The sequence below is a fragment of the Planococcus citri genome, chromosome 3 (assembly GCF_950023065.1).
Source record: "Planococcus citri chromosome 3, ihPlaCitr1.1, whole genome shotgun sequence".
Lineage (NCBI taxonomy): Eukaryota > Metazoa > Arthropoda > Insecta > Hemiptera > Pseudococcidae > Planococcus > Planococcus citri.
The window spans coordinates 38,944,155-38,962,903 of record NC_088679.1 but is presented as its reverse complement, the minus strand read 5'-3'; positions in this window follow the sequence as shown (position 1 = coordinate 38,962,903).

Here is an 18,749-nt window from a genome sequence, read left to right as displayed (position 1 = left end):
ATCAATTTATGGTCACATTGTCATGTAGGCTGCATAAGCTAATAATTACTTTGTGCTTACGTGATTGGTTCATTACCTATATGGCAACATTGGTACCTTATAGTTTTTTGACAACCTAAGCCAAAATGTACATCGTACAAGGGAACCTCTTGTGGTGTCACACTCCGATTTGAACGGGACCGCGATTTTTGGAAAGAGCATAGTCTAAAACGCTCAAAACCAAATTTTCAGCTGCCCAAGTTCATTTTCCGATTTTTGGCGAATTTTTGAAAATTCAAAATTGACTGCTTTTGGCGATTTATGTTTTTTTTTTAAGTACGTACTTGATCAATAAAAATGGTCAAAATAAGTCCCAAAACTAATATTAATTACCCAAATCCAAATTTCACCATTTCCAGCCATTCTGGAGCCTCCAGCGCGAGTTTTCAATTTCTCAAGAATTTTGAATTTGCTCCAGAAGGCATGAATATGCAGTTGGGCAGCTAAAAATCGAGTTGTGTATTATACTCGACCTGTTCAACAACTTCATCTACATTTGAGCCGATTTTGGGAGTGACACCTCAAGAGTGGTTTTTTGACCAGCTTTTTTCAAAATTAAAAAATCCAAAAAATCAAAAGATAACCGTTTGTGAGGAAATTTTTAAAATTTGCGCGAATCGCTGTATCTTGTCCGTAACTAACCCCCAACTCAAATTTCACAATTTCCAGCCATTCTGCAGCCTCCAGCGCGATTTTTCAATTTCTCAAGAATTTTGAATTTGCTCCAGAAGGCGTGAATATGAAGTTAGGCAGCTAAAAATCGAGTTGTATATTACATTCGACCTGCAGTTTAACGAGTTTATCCACATTTGAGCCGATTTTGAGAGGGACGCCTCAAGAGTGGTTTTTTGAGGTGTTACTCTCGCTCCAAAACGGCTGGAAATGGTAGAATTTGCGCTCCGGGGGTTAGTTCTTGAAGAAATACAGCGATTCGCGCAAATTTCAAAAATTTCCTCACAAACGGTTATCTTTTGATTTTTTTTAATTTTTTAATTTTGAAAAAAGCTGGTCAAAAAACCACTCTTGAGGTGTCACTCCCAAAATCGGCTCAAATGTAGATAAACTTGTTGAACAGGTCGAGTATAATACACAACTCGATTTTTAGCTGCCCAACTGCATATTCACGCCTTCTGGAGCAAATTCAAAATTCTTGAGAAATTGAAAAATCGCGCTGGAGGCTCCAAAATGGCTGGAAATGGTGAAATTTGGATTTGGGTAATTAATATGTATTAGTTTTGGGACTTACTTTGACCATTTTTATTGATCAAGTCGTACTTTAAAAAAAAAAAAAAAAATCGCCAAAAGCAGTCAATTTTGAATTTTTAAAAATTCGCCAAAAATCGAAAAATGAACTTGGGCAGCTGAAAATTTGGTTTTGAGCGTTTTAGACTATGCTCTTTCCAAAAACCGCGGTTCAGTTTAAATCGGAGTGTGACACCTCAAGAGTTTCCCTTGTTAGCTTAAGAAAAAATTGTCAGATAGGTAAATGATTTAAAATATTTATTTTTATAATTTCCTCAGGAATTTGGAATGCTGGAATTTACACTTGTGAAGAATTGCTGTATCATGAATGCCTAAATTTAGTGAATTTTTGAATCAGGTCACGACATTGGAACGTATTGGTTGAATAAAAAATAAGCAGGCAGAAAGAAAGATACATACCTAGCTATGTGAAACATTGTTTTGATTCAAGTACTGACACTAGTAAAAATTTTAAATGCAATTTACATGTTATCAGATAGTAGGCAAAATATTTGCAACAATGTTATTCTAAAAAATAATTAAGCAAGAGGGGAAAACAGAAATACACCTCTATACTTACCTACCTCGTTATTTGCACATTTACTACGTGTTGCGTTAATATTAAACTTATCCAGTTGGCAATTATTTTTTTTTACTACCTGCGAATATTTAATTATTTGAAAAAAATTATTTGCAGTACCTAGTTCGTACCTTTAGTATGATTGTTACTTACATTATTATATTCTAAATTCCGAAATATTATTTCTATTCTATTGTGAAACAAGTTTGGTTCAACATCAGAATAATAAGCACCGGATATATTTTCATTAATTATCATATCATTGCAATAATAACATACGTGTGTCCATTTGGCCAATTTCTTTTTTCGCCTAATTTAAAATAGTCGTAAGAATGATAATTCATGCAGATTAGATTACTTAGTAGGTTAGGTAGGTATACAATATATTATATACTCCCAAACCACACTTCTAATTCTTTTTCTTCAATTGTTAATTATATCTACTTACTTACTATTTTTTTTTCTAATCCTTATATTTCTACGAACAATGTATTTTTTTAATTCAAAACATTAATTACTTTATTGTTACCTACCTACTGTCTCGGTAAGAAAACGTGTTTTTATTTTTTTTATTTATAAATATTATACATTTATAATACTAAGTAAGTATTATACATTTAGAGAAAAAATTGTATGTTACTTTTTACTTCAAATATAATATTCCGCGATAAAATGCGCGATTAATGGTCACAAAACACGCAATACGGTTTACCACCGTGTAAGGTAGGTAGTATATATCTATATAATATAATAATTTTGAATACGAGAATGCGTTTATAAAACTAATAAGACGAAAACAGAAATTGTTTTTTGTTGTAAATATGTACTCGTCGAGTATGTTTAACAATTGAAGTGAAAGAGGATTTAAATAATTACGATACAATAGGCGGAGTTTCATTGGTTGTAAAATGTACTAAGGTATCATGCGCTTGTTGGTTTATCGTTGCCGTCGAATCGTTTCATTTTCCACTTTTTCTCGTCTATTTTTCAAGCATCGCTGATAACATCGAGGAAATTCACTTGTGATTTATAATGCTACGTACCTGTTTTCACAGTATTTCGTGTATCGAAAAGTGACGTACAAGTAGCGATGTTGTTCAAATTTGAAAGCGTGCTGAATGACTTTTTTGTTTGCAAATTACAATCATACAGTTAGTTGTAAGGAGTCGAAGGCATGTACCATATCACCTCGCAAATATGATTACAACTGAAATTTTTTCATCAAATAAGCATAATTTTAACTTATTTTAATGCTAACGAAACGAACCTGAACTTCTGTAATTAATTACAGAGCTGAAACGTTAGAATCACCAACAATGACCCTTTTGATTTTTGGATTGAATTCAATTTTCATGTTTGACCATCAAGTTGATGAATAAATCGAAAGACGGACTCTCAAAATATGAATAGATTTGAAATTTTAAAAAAAGAAAAAAAACGTAGAAAAGTAAAAATTTGTCATGATATCTTTTTGCTTTTTGGCTGAAATTTGAGATATCATGACACTTGAAATTTGTTGGTGGACAATTTGAAAAAAATTTCCAATAACTTTGAGCACAGCCTAATATTTTTTTTAAAATTTCGTCACTCTGAAAAATGTTGTCATATCAAAATTTGTTCATTTTTCGATTATCTTCATACCTCAAAACATTTTTTTAATTGCGACTTTTTTTGAAATTTACAAGTAGCTCCTTCAATTTGTAAGGTGGGCAATCGCAAAATGTAGAGATCGATATGAAATCTTGCTCTTTTTTCGATGTATCACGTATACCAACGTGGTCATAAATAAATTTTGACTTTTGCTTCCTAAAAATGTGGTTTGGCCTTTCAATTTTTTGACTTTTCTTCATTACTCGGTTGTACTTGAATTATCCAAATCTGAAGTGAGCTCAACAATGAACTGCAATGTACATTATTAGCACCCTCGCTCGTCATCACCACTATTAAGGACTTACACCACCACAAATAAAGCAAGTTTTGAAAAATTTTCCATGTCTAATGAAATCGTCATTTTTGAGATCTTAGGGAATTTTATTATTAATACAAAAAATGCTTTGATAAGACAGATTGGTTGGATTTTTTGCTCTTTTTATGAACTTTTTATGGAATGATAACCCAGCTCAAAAACATACCTCTTTAAGGGTTCATTTCAAAAAAATAAATTTTTTTTAATAGGTACCTAGGTAGTTACCTAGAGGTAGGTAATAAAAGCATGTTTCAATTTTTCAAAAAGGAAAACTGAAGACTATTACTTGATGAAAGATGTTTCCCACAAATTTTGTTGAGCCTACATTTGAATTTTCCCTGAATTAAAAAAAAACAATTACCCCAAGAGTGGGCAAAAATTGAAATAAAACAGAAACCTGACAATTACGAGTATTTTGTTTAAAGTGCAATCTACAAGTCAATGATAAATTTTATTCTATGTGTGAAAAATGAAACATTTTTAGCCAAATTTTTTATTTCGCTGATTTTTGTTAGAAAATTTTCTGTTTTTATTTTTTCCTCCCAACAATTGTTTGATTCCTACTTTTTCTCCAATTATTTTGGGCTTTCCCCCTTACTTATTTATTTTTGAAAAACAATAAAAGACCTATTTTGAAAGATATATTTTATTTCAAGTATTCAAAATGGATGTCTGTTTTTTGTTCAATAGATTTTTATTATCAAGCCATTTTTACTTTTATTGGGCGAAGGACAAAAGGAAAGAGGCGCTGGATGAAACATGTATTTTTCAGCATTTTTCCAAGTTTTGTGAACCAAGTTTTTTTTGGAGGAGCTTTAATTGATAAGTATAATCATATGATTGTCACAGAATAATTTTCAGAAAGTAAGATCACGTTTGGGGAGCTTTCCCTCTTTTCCCTGGTAATAGGAGAAGTATACCCTCATGGAAATGAAAACTTAATGATTCTCAAACCTCTTCCCTTCGCTCTCCCTCAAAAAATGAAAAACGAAACTATTTTATGTAGGTACCTTACTTATTTTAAAAGAATGAAAGAGGACTTCTTTTTCCAAATTTTTTGTGCACTATTTCCTCCAAAAATTAAAAAAAAAAAACATTGAAGTAAGTAGGTATACTCCCTACATTCCTGATTGAATAAAAAATAAAAATTATAATAGATTGAAAAAATCGAGTGAAACTATACACATTTAATTTATATTTGCCGCATTTCTTCATCATCCTCCTGGAACGTTGAGTCGATAATTTTTTTCAAATTTATAATAAAAAATCAGTATCTACTAAGAAAATTTTGGGTTTTTATAGTTTGGAAGTTTAGTGTCCGAAGGATCTTAAGTTTGCATTCTCTTTTGAGACTGTCTCTTGACAACTTTTCAAAATTGATCCTCCAGTCAGTACCTTGTTCAGCATTTTGATGCAATATGAAATTTTGAAACTTATCTGAAGAAACTAAAACCTACCAATGGTGTTCATTTGCATCGAATACTGATAAATTATTGATTAGTAGGTAGGTATTACCCACTTTCAGAGTTGGGTCTCTTAAATTAATTCAGAACCATTTTTTGTAACGGTTTGAATAAACTATAAGTAGGTATACGTATCAAAAAAAAAAAAAATTGAATTAAATAAATTAGAAGCTAATAGGCAATAGTGAATTGGTACTGGTTTGTTCCAATGCCTACACAGAGAAACCATTCACCACAGTTTCATCCAATAAATTGATCTTATTTTACATATATTGACGAGTATTACCCGCAGATCAAAGTAGTAAACTAACAAAAAATACTTGTAAGCATATGCACGATTCATTAAAAAATAATAATCAATACGTACCATTTCAAATCACACGGTGAAGTTCAGAGCTCTCTCGTTCCACGGAGTCGGACGCCCATATAGACTAATAACAAAATAGGTACATATATAAGTATGTCAAAGTTTATAAATATCGTGCAATATTATGTACTTACCTGTTCGTAAATTTAAAAAAAGAAACACCCCTATAGTGAAAAAAATACCATTAGATGTCACAAACGTTTAATTAAAGAAAATTAATTGAAACGACATCTGAAGAACACTATAGGTACTGGTACACCGTTCTCGTTGATTGATATGTTTCTAATTAGACGACTCTGTGTTTTGGTTGTAGATTGATAATGTCGTTTTTTATAATGATTAATTATTCATTTCAATGTGTTATGTGTATATATTTACATCATATACTTATACCGCTTACCTACGTGCGCAATACTCACTATTTTGGAGCTAACGGTGTTTCACAACCTGTCGCCTTATTTGCAAGAACCAAGAAGCCCTTCAAAATCAACTGAGTGTGAAGTGGGGAGGGTTTATATTCCCGCCATGCTTTCGTTTAGTAGTTTGTATGTTATATTCAATGACGTGAAGAAAAAAAAAACTACATCAAACCCTTTGTTGTATTAACGTGTATTTAAGCTAAGTACGATTTTATCGTAAAATTTTAGGAAAAAATTACCTAAATTGTTGATTTAGTTGAGAAAGTTTTAACAAACGTTTTCAGAGAAATACGTATTTTTTTTCTCTTTTTTAAAAAATTATGATTATCAAACGTTAGAAAAAAAAATACATGCCTGACTTGTATTCTAATACGAGTACTAACCCTATTACGTTATGTTTTACATGGTAGCATGGAAATTCTTGACAGTATTCGGCGTAAAATTAGTTAGGTACCAAAATAAGTATTTTCTTTTACATTTAAACGACATGCGAAAGCAAAAATGCAAACTTATGGTATAGAGATTGAAGTGTTTGTGATAAGGGATTTTTTTTGATATTCTAATCGAATTTTTGGTAGGTAACATTACTCTAAAGGAAGACGGGAAAGGGTTAGCATGCGTAACTTGCATTAAAGATTTTAGCTACGTATCTCATTAACAAGTGTACATAAAAAAAAAAAAAAAAACAATGCGATCAAAAGCAATACATTATTCTTTACACGCAGAAGTACCACTTGTATTCGCTCATTTCATGTTAACATTATCGCCTTCTACTATTTTGTTTTAAGGTAATACAAAGTAGAATAATAATCAAATGTTTCTCAGCGGGTGGTAACATACGTTACCGATCTCTATATTTTCGTGGTGTTTTTTTTCCAAGTTAACGATAAAATATGCGCTGTGGCAACTGTTTTATTAAGTTCATAAATTAAATACATTAATTTACGATACACGCCGTTAAAACGAAGGTACAGAATCCCTCGAGATCGTCTGAACACGAATTCGCATGATTAACATGATGATAACAGATGGGCGAAAGAAAAAGCTGTTCGCAACTTTTCATAAGAATAATTACCGTTGCTTAAATTTCATGCTTTGAACTTTTAAATGCTGCTAGTTGTTGGTATACTTAGTTGGTGTTTGGTAGGTATAGTAGTTCTCCATCGGGTGAATTTTTTCTTGTTTTAAATATGTAATTGTAGAGTGATAAAGCTTATTTATGGTGTTTTAAAAAGTCTCGTAATGTGTAAGTACCTGCGTTTAATTTATTTTATATCCTTTGCAATTTTCAATTCATTTTTCGCATACCCAGTGTTGTAAACAGGTTATGAACGTAAACCTGCCTAATTGAAAAATTATTTCAAAAAACAGTCAATGAAGAAAAGCATTTTTATGGCAGGCGGAATGAAATGATCAAAGTTATGTTAAATGGAGGGGAGTGCTATATGAGTGGGGGGGGATGTAAAGCAACTTCACTGTCTTTCTGGTGTCAGTTCGCGTTGAACCTTCGTCGTGTGTGCATCTCTCAGCGTCTCAGCTCTCTCTCTTCCTTCGGCCAATAGTTTCAGAGTATCTAATTTTCTGGAAGTTTGAAGTCAGCTGGAAGTGATGAAATTTGGCTGGTAAACCAATATTAATTCATGGACAAATTTTCATGGATCTTTTTTCGGAAAAATACTTCATTATAAAAATTTGTTTGTACTAATTGAAAAATCATCATTATGGAAGAAAAATAGCCATGCACCTACCATGCTTTGCTTTTGCTACCAAAACAATTTCTCTCTATAGCATAGCACTGATCCAAAATTAATTTGAAGTAAATTGGTGCTCAGATACCTACCTACATACTTATAGAACATCTCTTCTGAGTATTACCTAGCGCATTGTTAATAAAAATAGTGCATCACATCTCAAACAAAATACGAGGTACAAAATGAGTTAAGCTACTCTATGACGTAAATGACCATCGTATTAAATAGAGACGTTTTTTAATAAGTAAACAAACAAGATACGAAATCAAAAGAACGAAAAAACACGCTTATTACTCATAAGCTCGGTAAAAAGCCACAAAGCCCAGCAGTTCTGCGAGTGGGTAATTGAGAGATAAAATAAACATCAATATTTTCCCTTGTGGTGACGAGTAAGTATTATAAGCTTCGGGATTCGCGCACTGGAAAAAGAAATAACTATACCGAATCTAATAATTAGGTATCAAAGCGTCAAATATACCTAAGTAGACAAATTATTTATAAATTGTGGCCCGGTTACGAAATAAACGCGCATTAAATCATGTCTACCGTCGACATATGTTAACACACATGCTCTCATTACTTTGATGTGGAAGGCTTATTCTGGCCAATGAAGCATAATATTTTGTATGGTATCCGGCGTAATGCTTTTCTGAGTCATTATCACAAGGACCGATTGCTATTCGCTAACAGATTTATTAGTTTACTTAATTGGAAGAGACAAACAAAACTCTGTTTTTTTACCGGCTATCAAGATATTTGCCAAAACTACACGTAGCGGAATTTATAACGCTTAGGTGTAATAAATAACCCATCATTTCGATTGTCGTACCTTATATTCTGCTGATATACTTGTTTATACTCAAACGGGTGTATGAAGAAAGTGAATTTATGTTGAAAAGGTCTTCCTGTTTGGATTACCTATAAGCTTATCCTCGAAGTTTTTCAACAGAACTTTCATAACTAATAAGAGAAAACAAAAATGCGCTTTAGCACCTGACATTTTTGTTGGTTACTTATTACTTACTATGCGTAGTTGCGTATTTTTGTGTGTTCTTTCGATTCAACTTGTCTGGTTCGGAAAATTTTCTGTCATTTGGGATACTTTCCTCCGCTCCCCTCCCGCTAAAATATACCTCATACCTATCTATGTCAAAATGGATTTGAAGTCTCCTCTCTATAACAAGGGAACGCTCCCACATGATGATCTCTGATTTGAATGAAACTAAGACTGATGGAAAGAGAACCTCAAAAAACTCCCATCCTCCAATTTTCAGCTGCTGAAGTTGATTTTTAGATTATTGACGAGCGTTTGAAGTTTTGTATACACAGATAAAGTTGTTCTGTAAATTCGAAAAATGACCGTTTCTTCCCATCACATGAACTTCAGCTGCTGAAGGTTTTGCCAAAGGGTCTATATGCTTGATACCTAATCGACTAATACTACCGCTGGCCGAATCTGAAACTATTATCAGAAATCGAATTTTTTGTCCATCTGGTGGTTTATAAATGCCATTGAAAAACCAGTAAATTGACCTCATCTAATGAACTTCAAGGGCTCAAATTTTGGTCAAACAGTCTGTCCCGAATACGAAATTGACTCATACCATCATTGGCCGGATCCGGCCGCAGCTGAAATTACTGAAATTTTGGCCGAAGGGTCTATGCTTGACACCTAAGTTGATAAGTACTACTTCGGTCAAATCTGGAATTATCATCAGAAATCGAATTTTTTCACACAACATAAGAAAAAGTAGATATGTACTACATACATTATAAAAAATACACAGAACTTCAAATGCTCACCAAAAATCAAAAAATCAACTTCAGCAGCTGAAAATCAGAGGATGGGGTTTTTGAGGTACTCTTTCCACCAGTTCAAGTTTCATTCAAATCGGAGATTATCATGTGGGAGGGTTCCCTTTGGAACATTTTAAATCATGGATATGTTTTTTGGTCAAGTTGACTTAATGCTCGATCAGTAGGGTAACCCAAAATATGCTCTTATTCATGTATCATTTTGAATACCCTGAAAATACTTATTTGAAAATAATTTTATTGTAACCGTGAAAAGCTATTCCCAGCATTCAAAAACCAAATGTATTTCAAAATAAAATTACGTTTGCAGTGTTGAGATCCTCAAAATGCAAAAATTTCGAAAATATTCCAAAATATTCGATAAATTGTGAAATACTATGGTAATTTTGGACAAAAATATTCAAATACTCGTATCAATCGTTTTTATGTAAAAGTATACATTTTAAGGCAAAATATTCTAAAATATTCGAGATGAAGTTGGACTTATTTGAAAGGAAATTTTCTGAAACGTAAAATGATTTCGTTATTTCATGATCGGAACACCACGAAAAAATATTCAAAAAAATATATTGAGGTGTCCCTATTGATAAAAAATGATCATGTTAGGTGTGCCTGTGCGGACGCTCTTTTAACCAAGATTTGATCTCATCAAGTTTTCAGCATATTGACTTGTCTGTCTGGTCTCCCAAGGTCGTCTATCTGTCTGTCTGTCTGTCTGTGTGTCTGGCCTCTAAGGTCACTGACCTACATGTCAAGCCTTTCATGGTTGTCTGTCTGTCTAGCCTCTGAAGGTCATTGACCTACCTGTAGAACCTTTCGTGGTCGTCTGTCGGGCTTCTCGAGGTTGTCTGTGCGCCTGTTTGGCTTCCCAAGGTTGTCTGTCTTCCTGTTTGTCCACTAAAGATCATTGACCCGTCTGTCTGGCTTCTCAAGGTCGTTTGTCTTCTTGTCTAACCCCCTTAAGGTTATTGGCCCGGCTGTCTGGTCTCTCAAGGTCATCTATCTTCCTGTCGAGCGTCTCAGCAATTTATAATTTAGTAATTTTGTTTCACTTGGTAGGTATGTATCCATAAAAGTCCACTTAAACACAAATAAAAATTTCAAAGATGAGTAATTTTTTCAAGTTTTTGAAAGTTGAGCATAATGTCTGGAATTGAGTGCAATTGGATCGGTGAGAACAGAAAGGGGCTAAGTCCATTTTCGCATTTTTCAGGAATAACAAAAAATTGATTTATTCAAAAATCTAAAATTTTTGGTAAACATGCTATTGCTTAAGGTCATTGAAAGCGAACCCCAAGACACAATTTTTAGCACAGTTTCAAATAAAAAATATTCACGTGCGCCGGCGCTGTTGCTGCCTAAACAAATGGGACTTGGACCCTTTCTGCACTCAATCGCCAAAATTTCTCTTGAAATTGCTCGGGCACGAATGGGACTTGATTCTACATCTAAGTACATCACTTAGACTGCTATCTCGTTTAAATTGACCTAAAACCCCTTGAGGTGTAAAACTTTTTGCTCAAGTTGTTAATTTTTTCGTTTTTTTTTCAGTTCAGAGATGAACTTGAATTTCAAAACATGGTCTTCTCGAAAATGGTTGTTATTTTTCAAGGAATTCAAAAAATTTAACAAAAAAGTCATCATTGCAGACCCGCCCTTTTTCTGCGCCCAAATACCACTTTCCTGGCAGTTTTGCGGAAATCTGACATCACCAGTCGATCCGCCGTATTTCAAAACCCACATATCCGTGAAATTTTTTCCCCCCAAAATTGTGACTTATTGGTCCCTTTCTGTTCTCACCGATTCAATTATAGGTAGGTAGGTATAGATAATATTAAAATGTTAGAGAGAATATGACATATGATAATAAAATACCAGAATTTTGGTAATTTTCGCTTTTAAAAGTGAGATATTTATACGAAGAATTGAACAATTTTTTTCATGTTTTCAAAAGTCAGTGCGACGCATGATCAGCGTTACGCGGATCGGTGTGACGCAAATTAAGCGTAATAAAAATTTTGGACAGACCCCAGCGACCTCGTCCCAAAAAACATTATCCATTTTGAAAATTTTTTATAGAAATTTCTGGATTAATGCATCCAAAATCTTCCGCTCCCCCCTCTCGTTTTCCTAAGCAATGCTCTCCCTGTGCAAGTTCTTTAAAATTGAAAATGTAGAAAAAATTTAACTGAAAAAAAGTCTATGAAAATTTTTTGAAAATTTTCAATTTCGACTTGGAATTTATCAAAAATTTATTTTCGAAAGTTGGTCAATTTTTTCAAATTTCCAAAAGTCAGGCTTGATATCTGAGCGTCTCCTTCAATGGTAGGTGCCCAAAATGTCAGAGAGGTCAATTTTTTTTAAAAGTCATGAATTCATTTCAATTGCTTCCGATTGTTAACAATTTAAATAGGTACATATCCGCATTGTTTTTCTGCCTCGTTTTATCATGAAATCTGTCTGATTTAATCTAATTTTTATGAGACCAATGAAAACTAAACATAGGTATCGTTTCATACTCTAATCATCTGATTTCATCTGACTTTGATTAAATTACATCGCGAATAACTTTCGAATAATAAATTTTAAGATCTTGTCAGCATCTTCTGTACCTACTTACATTGTAAAAATTATACCATAATGAGTATCTAGGTAGGTACGGTGAAATCCGATAAAAAAATGACAGGACGAAATGTTCAGTATTCATTTCATCAAGATTCGGGATTCTTTACATTGAATTTCATTTTTAAGGGAATGATTCCACTAAAAGTTGCCAAACATGAATCGTCACAGAACTTTCAGGAATAATTACGTTATCATAGAAGGTGAAACGATTATTCTAGCCTACATTTTTTTCGGTGTTGTACTCACTCGTACGTAATATAATCATGTATATAGTATGGTCAATTGATCTTCTGTGTGTGGTAAATTATTACCTATGCTACCTATGTCTAATAATGTTTCATCGTCCTCTCAATCATATAGATACGATCGAGCACGAGACTAATAAAGCCGTGCTGCAAACGTTCGTTGTGTACAAATATCAATACATTATATCCATCTTGCCATTTTTCCATTCTACTGATGCACATACCAACACAACAATAGAAAGTCGATCTTCTTTGGAATACAGATAAGCCATAAGCTGGCCACTGACAAAAATGATAATCAGACTAGCACAAGCTCGAGTGTAGGTATGTAGATGTACCTTTTGCACTTGAAAATAGCCATCGATGGGTACTTTTATACATTTTTTCTTCGATTTTGAAATTTCAACTCAATGTAGGTACCTAATAAGACTCACAACCTCTTTTTCTTCTCCATATGACTTTTTCTCTCAAAAAAATTCAAATGACTTGGTAAAAAGTCGAGCGTTTACCGATTGATAAAACCAACATTAACTTCGACACATCCATATTTTATCAATTTCTCAGTCTATAATCCCTCAATACTTGGAGACTTCATCGAAGCTCAAATTCGACATTATACGAGGTGAATTTCCATTTTCAATAATTTGTCGATCGCGCCGCTCTCAAAGAATAGTGAAAGTATTAGCAATTAAAATCAATGCCATAATCGTACAATGAATACAAATTGAACCGCGAACCAGTGCACAATGCCCAGAGGGGCGAGCGGGGCACCAGGGAACGTCGCGTACCTATACGCAGAAAACTAGTTGTTAACAATAACAAACATATGTTTTAAGCTAGCGAAGGGGTAGGTCACCACGGAAAGCGCAACTCGGCGGTTGATCTTGTCATTTCAACGGTAAATTTATTGCCTTTCGATAATAATTGTCCAAAGCAGAACAATTTATGATATTAAGACTTCATTAGTTCGATTAAACCGCGGTAGGTCTGACTGAAAAACCGCTCGTAAGATAGCCTTCGATTGACAACGTTATTTTAATCATCAATGTCCGCTTAAACCATCGATATATATATACGAATGTGTTTACATAAAACAGTTTGATGTATTAGACATACCAGATTCTATTCCGACAACTGAAGAGAAAAAAACTGCAGTGACTCTGCTACTATATCTACGAGCATTCATATTCAGAGCATCGCAGCGATCCGTTTGCATCGGGGGTAAAATTATACATAGGCTAAGTTAAGATAGCATATCATCGATGTGAATGTTTTCAGCTTATTTTTACCATAGGTAAATAATACATACATACAAGTACACATCATTTATGTAACCTACATCACATCATACGACATCGACGACGACATAAGCTGAAGCATATACATTATATGTGCTTACTTACATGTACCTTCTCATATACTTAAGTATAGGTATGTATATAGAAAATTTACCTAGGTAATTAACGTTTGGTAAAAGTTATACTTTTTTGATACATTAATTAACCTCTACGTCAATTAATGCTAACAACCTTACCTACCAACTAAACCGTACCTAATTTTTACTATTTCTCTCTTACAAACGTACATTTTTTTTTTTAATTAGGTCGTCGCAGCGGTAGAGGAGAAAATATTAATTTTATTCGTACCTACACATAAAACTCCGATGTATGCGGTTCTTGGCCGATGAGAGTCCATTGTAATAATTAATTCCATTATATATGTGTCGGTTGTTTACATGTGTTATCCGTCACGTAAATAAACGAGCTCTTTAAATTAGATTTCATAATTAAGCTCGAGTCGTTGCTGCTGTTGTATGTTCTAGAGGAATATGTATATGTGTGTATTTTCAAATTGTCATTTACATATGAAAATTAAAGGAAATTCTGTTTAATGCGACTATGTTATAGTTTGCAAACCAAACCATATGCACGTTTGGACTGATTGTGTTTCTAGGTACTCACAGGTACATATTATGAGACGAAAAAAAAATCATATAAATGTATGATATACAATTAGGTATCCAGAGTGGAATAATAATTTACAATAGAGGGAATTGAATTTTTGATCCGTGAAACTCATGCTGTTTCAGTGGAAAATGATTGGATCGATCAGATCTGATCAAATCCAGATATTTTATGGATCCAATTTGATCGTACCAGATTTAATGAGACCAGATCAGAATGAGAGACTTCATCGGATCTCACAAAATCTGATCAGATGTGGACATTTCCTGGACCCAATCAGATTCGATCAGATCCAGAGCTTTATCTGATTAGATCAGTTCAGATCTGATCAGGTTCAATCACGTCAAAAAATCTCAACAAACCCTAAAAAATAAATTGATCCCGGAAAATTGAAAAAAAATCCAAGCAACTCAAATAGTTATCCCAAATTTTTTCAAATGTGCATAAAAAGTCGACGAAATTTACCCAAAATTTCAAGAAGTTGTCAACTTTACCATGTATGACATTACTCTAAGTAGGTAATTTTCTAATTATTGGTTACTATCTGCTTTCAAGTTCTGATTAAAAATTTTTTCGAGAGGGATAGCAACGCAAAGAAAAATATGTTCATTTGTTCAAGGATGAAGGACTTAGTAAATCCTTGGAATTAAAAAATAACTGACAATTTTCTGATTAAAATGAAATTATTTTTTGTGATTTTTATAGCTGGGGGGGGAGAACAGTGCCGTAATCACGGGGGGTTTTGGGTACACCCCCCCCCCCTCGAAGCGATGCAAAAATGAATTTTTCGCTTGCAATGGCCGCGCCATCGCGTAAAAATACACTTATGATTTCTATTTCTCAAACTGACCTTTCACATCAAAATTACTACAGTTTTGCTTCTTGAAACTAAAAATTTTCAAAAGCTTTTGCCCTTGCGTCGCTCGGGCCAATTTGGTACTCATCGTTCCCACTTCAAATTTCAAGAAACAACTGATAAAATTTTTAAAAAGTTGAGATTGGAAAAATCGAATTCTTAAATTAGAATTGATGTTCTACTTTTTGAATTATAAATCTGTGATTGAATTTTTGAAATGTTGAGATAAAAAAAAAAACGAATTCCTTCATTAAAATTGATGTGAATTCAAAAATTTTAAGGGAAATTCCTGAAATACTCAAAGGACCCAAACCATTTGAAAAGTGCTTAATTTTTTCTGAACAGAGCCATAAACTGTTCAAAACCATATAAAAATGGTCGTTTTTTAAACCAATTTTTTCAAAAAATTTCGCTCTTGCTTCGCTTGAGCAGTAATTTTACCTTCTTTTCAATAAATTTATCATTCTTTTTAAAGAGTTTTCAGAAAATTAAAGTTTCAATTTTTTATGTCCAAAAATCTCCATTGGTATACCTATTTAGCCGGAAAAATCACAATTTTTTGTTGGCAAAATGGCATGATACCCCCCTCCCTAAAATAGCATGACTTCGATCCACCTCTGATGATATCTTGTATTTTGATTTCGACCCCCCCACCCCCAGAAGGAGAGTCAAGTTACGCTACATGAGGGAGAAAGCACGCTGAAATTTGGTTACCATATTTTAGACCTCACCCCCTTCTCCCCCGAATCAAGTGGAAACGGTTTTGAACTAGTTTGAGCAGTTTTGGATAAGCCCCAGCAGATTTTTTATTGTTGAATTTTCCTAAAAAATTTACCACAGGAAATCGAAAAGCTGAAATTCACTTAAACGCCCTACTATTTTCAGCAAGCTGAGTCCATTCGAGGTTATTTGAGCCATTCTAGAGTCTCTGTGCATATTTTGGAAATACAGGGTGCGGCATCTTCAAGTTATCATTTTGGTAACACTGCTGTGGTCTCTTCCGCGTGTCCGAGAAAAAAAATGAATACATGGTTGGAAAGAGGATAAAATGCCATTTTAAAAAAGTTCATTTGATTTTAAGAATTACATCTGCACAATGTTTACCAGTACCTTTTACAAAAGTTGTCGTTTTTCAACAGTAGAAAATTTGAAAAATGCTTTTGAACAGGCAAAAGCTGATTTTGGAAAACATACTGAGAAGGGATAACTTTTACAACATCGTTAACTCCGATCGAGCTAAAATTTGGCTCATTGAAAGAGCATGCCAACCAGACCTCAAAGTCCGATTTTCAGCATTCCCGAAGTTGATTTTTCGATTTTTGGCGAATTTTCGAAAATGGTTAAAATAGTCTGTTGGTACGTAGTACGTACCTATGTATCAATTTTCTACAAAAAAAGCAAACATAGAGATAAAAATCTGAAACTCAGTTTAAATACATATGTACTAAAGTCGACCCACCCCCAATTGATTGCCACCACTTTTAGATTGACCTGGAGCCTCCAGCAAAAGTCGACTTTTCTCCAGCAATTTCAAAACGATCCAGGAGGTCCAGAAAGGCGTTAATCCTACCGTAAGTTTGGTATTCCAAATCCAAATCGAATTCGGTGAATCGAAAGTCCCAGGCGACGAGTTGAAAAGTGCATTTTTTATAAGTTAAAAAATCGCAATTTTTCAAAAAATTCCAAAATTGTCAATTTTTGCTACTTATTGCTCGAAACTTTGCCAATTTCTGGAATTATGACACTCGTTTTACTAATGTATCTACTCCATATGAGATGCCGTTACCTTATGGAAATGAACACTCGTTGAAAGTACGTGTAAGTTATCTACTGCAGGTACTTAGATACACCAGTAGGTACAGGTAGATACGCAGCATGCATTAGAGGTACGATCAGTAAAATAAATGTGCGAACTATTTTGGCTGAACGAGCCAACGAGCGGGCAAAAAAAAAGGTTGATTTTGACAGGAGCAATTTCTTACGCGGTGTAATAGTTTTTATCTTTTTCACCATCTATTAGAATTTTCACACATTGAAGCTGGCGTGCGGGCAGATTGGCGAGTGCGGGGCGCTGGACCCAACGGCTAAATCGGACACACCGGGTAGACAAAAAAAACTACCGAAGAGATGTCAATGCGTATGGAAATGATTAGAAACGAAATGTGGCTTTTTTTTATATGTTACTAATTCGCTTGGAAAGGACTGCGAATGCGAAGTGTGAAAGAGAAGAATGGGAGAGACGTATAGTGACAAGAAACACTTTTCAACATCGTTAAACAGATCCGCATTTTTGCACTTTTAACCGATGTGTGGTAATATTTATGGTAGTATTTCAAAGAGATCGGCGTTTCTAGCAAACCATTAAAAAAAAGTCCGCAGAGAGAGGGAGACAGATAGAAAGAAAAGTAATATATGGAGCAAAGAGGTGCCAATTGTGTTGTCGATTATTGGCAGAATAATTGGCGCATTGTGTTTAATAAGAGGACGAATGACCGTGTTGACTTTTTAGCCATGCAACACTTGCGCGAAGACTAGACCGGACTTGGGTCTTCGGGGACATGAGAAATCAACAAATCAGCCAACCGACCGGACCACCTTGTATTGGAGCGCGCAAAATCTTCGCTATTGTAATACGTTCTCGATGGAATGCGTTTATGTTGCGGATTCATGTTGTGATATATGATGGCGATTCATCCTCTTTCTCTATGCGATCAACTCTTGCAGTGCTGTTTTGTAGGTATATCTTATATAGTATAGCATGTTGTCAGCTGTACACGATTTTGCGCTGATAACGACAGTTAGACGTGAATGAGAGAGAACTTGCTGTATGAACAGAAGGTACAAGTACCACAAACTGCAGTACTTATACTATATTTTTCGTATTGTGTTCGTGTGGTGTGGTGTGCTGTGCAGTGCTGTGCTGTGCGCAAAATGCAGCACTACGATCACATTTTCTCTCTATAATACAACATCCCAACGTTCAACTCGTCTTTTGATTTTTTTTTTTCATGTATAATGTTTTTTCCCTTCTTCTTCTTCTTCTTCTTCATCATTTCATCTTGTGTGAGTTTAACTATGCAGGCATTACAGCTCTTTCATGAATTACACGTTTTGAAAATCATATCGGTTACGTCTATGGGATTTTTTTGTTTATGGCTGACAAATAAACCATAGTCGCGAGTATCCCGGTGATTCTAAACGCCACCGACTGACTGTCTCAGTAGTTCAGATTCTGCTAGATAACCAGTCCAAGAAAGATGATCAGCATGGCAATTACCCTGAGATGTAAACCACCGTACGTTGCAGATTCAACGATAAGAGTAGCTTCGAGATTAATTTTAATTCGAACTGGCTATGGTAAAAGATTACCTAATACTTATAAAGTGTAATGGTTTGTCAAGATATGAGGATTTAGGG